We start from the raw sequence: 5000 nt of genomic DNA, 5'->3' as shown, positions 1-5000 counted from the left end.
TTGTGTCCATACATTTTATTCCCGGTTTGAACTTGTGAATTCTTACACTACAAACTACGATAAAACATTAAAAACTAAAGTTGTCTGAAAAAATCAATAAAACATGAACATTGCAACAAATGTTCACAATATTTCAAATTCCGACTTTTTTGTAACGACGACAGTACTCCTTGTATTATTATGTATTTTGGACTTTTTGTTTCCATACAATCTTGTCCCAGTTTAAACTTGTGAATTCTTACACTACAAACTAAGAATAAACATTAAAAAGAAAACTTTGTCCGATAAAATCACTAAAAACTGATATCTTTAAATTATTCCTTTATGTTTCTATCGGAAACAAAATTGTTAAGTTGCGATAAATTCTTGGCACATAGAAAAAGCCTGCCAAAAGTTGTTCGGTTAAAGTCAATAAAAACATGAACACTGCACCAAATGTTCACAATATTTCAAATTCCGATTTTTTGTAACGACGACAGTACTCCTTGTATTATCACGTCTTTTGGACTTCTTGTTTCCATACAATCTTGTCCCGATTTAAACTCGTAAATTCTTTCTCTACAAACTACGATAAAACATTAAAAACTAAAGTTGTCCGACAAAATCAATAAAAACATGAACACTGCAACAAATGTTCACAATATTTCAAATTCCGATTTTTTGTAACGACGACAGTACTCCTTGTATTATTACGTATTTTGGACTTTTTGTTTCCATACAATCTTGTCCTGATTTAAACTCGTGAATTCTTACCCTACAAACTACGATAAAACATTAAAAACTAAAGTTGTTAAAAAAAAAATCAATAAAAACATGAACAATGCAGCAAATGTTTTTACAACATTTCAAATTCCGACTTTTTTATAACGACGACAGTACTCCTTGTATTATTACGTATTTTGGACTTTTTGTTTCCATACAATCTTGTCCCGGTTTAACTCGTGAATTCTTACGCTACAAACTATGATAAAACATTAAAAACAAAAGTTTGTCCGATAAAATAACTAGAAACCTGTATCCTTAAATTATTCCTTCATATTTCTATCCGAAACACAATAGTTTAGTTGCAATAAACTCTCGGTACATGGAAAAAGCCTGCCAAAAGTTGTTAGATTAAAATCAATAAAAACATGAACATTGCATCAAATGTTCACAATATTTCAAATTTCGACTTTTTTGTAACGACAGTACTCCTTGTGTTATTACGTATTTTGGACTTTTTGTTTCCATACAATCTTGTCCCGATTTAACTCTTGCGTCTAAACTCGTGAATTTTTACACTACAAACTACGATAAAACATTAAAAATTGCCGTAACTTTGTCGTTTTCCGTCATGCTTTCATATATTTCGTAAAAGTCAAAGTTATTTTGCAAAACGGGAAACATTTGTTCGAAAACGTGGCCTGATGTTAAAGTGACAAAAACTAACGAAAGTTGTCCGACAAAATCAATAAAAACATGAACATTCCGACTTAATGTTCACAATATTTCAAAAACTAACGTTAACGCCGGCAAAAGATGTCCGATAAAATCAATAAAAAGCTGTATCTCTAAATTATACCTTTATATTTCTATCCGAAACAAAGCAGTTTACTTGCGATAAATTCTCGGTACATAGAAAAGGCCGATACTCGAACGTTAATTTAATGTTTCGCACCAGACTGCAAACTAGCGCCCGGGACATGGCTAATTACAAACGTTTATCTCGTCACCAACTGGACATTTTCCGACAAAAAAAACCAAAAACCCAAGCACGGACGTAGCTCGGCGGGATGAGCGAGCGCCACCTGGTGGATTTAAGCCAAACCTTTTACGTTTGCGTCACTCGCTGTTCATTTCTGGTAGCATTTCCTCCTACCTCCTTTTTGTGTTGTTGCAGCCTTCTCGTCTCTCGCTACGCTTTTTTTTCCTCCCGCTTAGGAGGAGTCGCAAGCACCGAGCATATTTTATCGCGGTGGAGCAAATGCTAGTTAGGATGAAGAGTGGGGAAAAGAAAGGTGTGCGTGTCCATGTTTGTTTGGGAGAAGAATATTTATGAGAAGCATTTATACGACTAAACACCACTGGAATGTGAAGCCAGACCATGCAGATTAGTCCCCTTTAACCTTTTCACAGTCCACTCATGTTGTCTGCGGGAGGAGGGGGGGCGCGAAGCACCTGTTTTTCTTTTTTCCGCCTCCTGTCGTAAACTAGCCTCGGGGTGTGACTCGTCATCACCATGACGACTTAAAGCTAAAATTCCGCTGCTTCGGTTTTAATGTCAGGACAAAGCGAGCATTTTTGAAGACTAAGCCCTAACCCGCCGGGCCGTTCTAGACAGCCGCGCCCATTGCCCCGCCCCCTCTTCGCCCCGCCTCTCGCGACCATGTTTTTCCTTTCTTGGACAATGCAATCCTGAAAGCACTTTGCCTTGTTTTATTCCTCGGTGTGAACACGTGAATGATGATTTGTTACAAGAGAAAAAAAAGCTGTTGATAAAGATGTAAATGATCATTCACTGTTTTGGAAGAAACTGCATCTGTCTTTCTGACGTTAAAAGAAAAAGGACAACAAATCCAATTTAGTGACATTAAAACCTATTTTATAAAATGTTTGCTGCAGCCAATTGGTCTTGTCATTCAGTATTGTGGCTTAGGGTTGTTTGTGTTGAATAAAGTGCTATTGCGGAATATTTACCAAGACTTTTTTTCTTCTACTAACGGCCGCTTTTTTACCTTCAAAGCTTGGTGCGGGTAAGTGGGAACATGACATGTTCTGTAGCGGCCTTCAACACCTGCTCAGCTCTACAAAGTAAGCAGCAAACAGTTTGAAGATTGTGGAAAAAAAGGTAAGATTTAAAGAAAAAAGTCCAAAAAGGTAAAAAAAAAAAAAAAAAAGTCAAATAAGGTAAGTAGATTCAAAAAGCTCAAAGATAAGCACGGAAAATCTAGGTTTGAAAAAAGCAAAAGTAAATGAAGGTGAGAATTATACAAGCATATAAAAAAAAGGTAAGAAGTAGGTAAAAAGGTATGTGAAAGAAGGTGAAAAGTAAGACAAATAAGTATTGTAGGTAAAAGTAGGCAAGAAGATGGAGAAGTAGGTAAAAACATTTAAAAGTATGTAAGTAGGTCAAATAAGGCAAGTACTGTAGGTGGAAAAAGATAAAAGCAGGTAAGAATTAGAAAAAGAGGTAAGAACTATGAGCACAATTCATAGTAACTATAGTAATGGCCTGGAAGCATAAGAGTTGTGTGATTACATACATAATTATTATTCTAACATTTCCCTCCTGTTTATCACATAACTTCCTCAGAATCTTCTTATCCCTAATAACTTTTTCTGGTGATTTTCAGTTAATGGTTCATTTTCCCTAGGGCCAAGTTATGTTCAACATCATTTTTTTTTTTTTTTATACTCACCAGATCAGAAAAAGATAAAAGTGGGTTAAAAAATAAAATAGTTCAGGAGTAGATAAAGGTAAAAAAACAAATAGAGAATTGTAGGTTAAAAAAAAGTTATATGTAGGTAAAACGTGTACAGTAGGGTAAAAAGTAAGTAAGAAGTTCGTAAAGGAAAAGGGAATATAAAGGTCGAAGTAGGCAAGGAGTAGTAAAATGGTCAACTAAGATAAGTAAGTAAAATAAATTAAGTTTGTAAATGTAAAATAAGGTAAGAAGTATGTAAAAAAACAAGGTAAACTTAGGAAAGAAATAGGTCAAATAAAACATAAGAAATAGGGAAAAGGGTAAAATAACTAAGAAGGATGTTGTTGTTTTTTTAAAAAAAGGTAAACGTAGGCAAGGAATAGGTCAAATATAATTAGGTAAAAAGGTAAAATAAAACGTAAGAATTAGGGAAAAGGGTAAAAGTACGTAAACAGGTAAAATAAGTTATGAAGTAAGGTATGTTTTTTTTATTTATCCATCCATCCATTCCTTTTCTACCGCTTATTCCCTTTTCGGGTCGCGGGGGGCGCTGGCGCCTATCTCAGCTACAATTTGGCGGAAGGCGGGGTACACCCTGGACAAGTTGCCACCTTATCGCAGGGCCAACACAGATAGACAACATTCACACTCACATTCACACACTAGGGCCAATTTTAGTGTTGCCAATCAACCTATTCCCATTTAAATAAAGGTAAAAGTAGGAAAAATTAAATAAGGTAAAGGTAGATAAGGAATAGGTGAAATAAGAGAAGTAGGTCAAAAGGTATAATAAAATGTAAGAAGTAAGGAAAAGGGTAAAAGTAGGTAAACTGCTAAAATATGGTAAGACGTTTCTAATTTTTAAAAAAAGGTAAAACTAGGTCAAATAAAATAAGTAAAAATGTAAATCAAAATAAGTATGTAAGAAGTAGGTAAATGTGGGTAAAAAGGTAAAATAAGCAAATAGGTGTGTGTGTAGAAGTATGTCAAATAATATAAAGGGTGGGTAGAAGGGTAAAATAAAATAAGTAGGTTAAGGTAAAAGTAGCTAAAATAATACAAAGGGTAAAATAAAAAAAGGTAAAATAATGCATGAAGTATGTATAAAAGGTAAAAGTAGGTAAGGGATAGGTCAAAGAAGATGAGATGTAGGTACAAAGATCAAATAAAATTAGAAGTATGTAAGAAGTCAGTAAAAAAGGTAAAAGTAGGTCAAATAAAAAAGTCCACAAGGTAAGGAGAAGGTACACAAGGGGATTTAAAAAAAATAAATAAATGGTAGTTTAAAAAACATATTAAAAAAACCCTCATGAAGTGTTCATGGTTGTGTTGTTTGATGTGTATTGTATTCCATTTGTTTTGACTACTAATTAGTGCAAAGTGAGGCTCCCACTTCAAAGTGACTCCGAGTTCAAGTCCTCAAACTATGTGCTGACTCACCAAATAACTTTTGGCATGGGCATGAGTGTTAAAAGTTGTGTTTGTGAAAACACAAAAGCCAGACTTTCCTTCCTGCACGACCAGTCTGGGTTCGGTCACCACAAAACCCCAGCAGGGCGGCTTGCAAGCGGCCCATAGTCCGCTTTAGTCCCTGGG

At 34.9% G+C, this 5000-nt stretch overlaps 1 protein-coding gene across 2 annotated transcripts in view; it reads left to right on the top strand.

Annotated features, from left to right (window-relative positions):
• Positions 1–5000, top strand: part of rnf41 (ring finger protein 41) — a 47594-nt gene that overhangs the window by 18158 nt on the left and 24436 nt on the right. For both annotated transcript variants that reach the window (XM_061902644.1, XM_061902643.1), the window contains exon 2: positions 2723–2827. The gene's annotated coding sequence lies outside the window, so the exon portion shown is untranslated. The remainder of the gene's footprint in view (positions 1–2722; positions 2828–5000) is intronic.

This window comes from Nerophis ophidion, linkage group LG06 (genome assembly GCF_033978795.1).
Source record: "Nerophis ophidion isolate RoL-2023_Sa linkage group LG06, RoL_Noph_v1.0, whole genome shotgun sequence".
Taxonomy (NCBI): Eukaryota; Metazoa; Chordata; class Actinopteri; order Syngnathiformes; family Syngnathidae; genus Nerophis; species Nerophis ophidion.
Note: the sequence above shows the minus strand (reverse complement) of the source record. Positions and strands in the feature narration are given on the sequence as shown.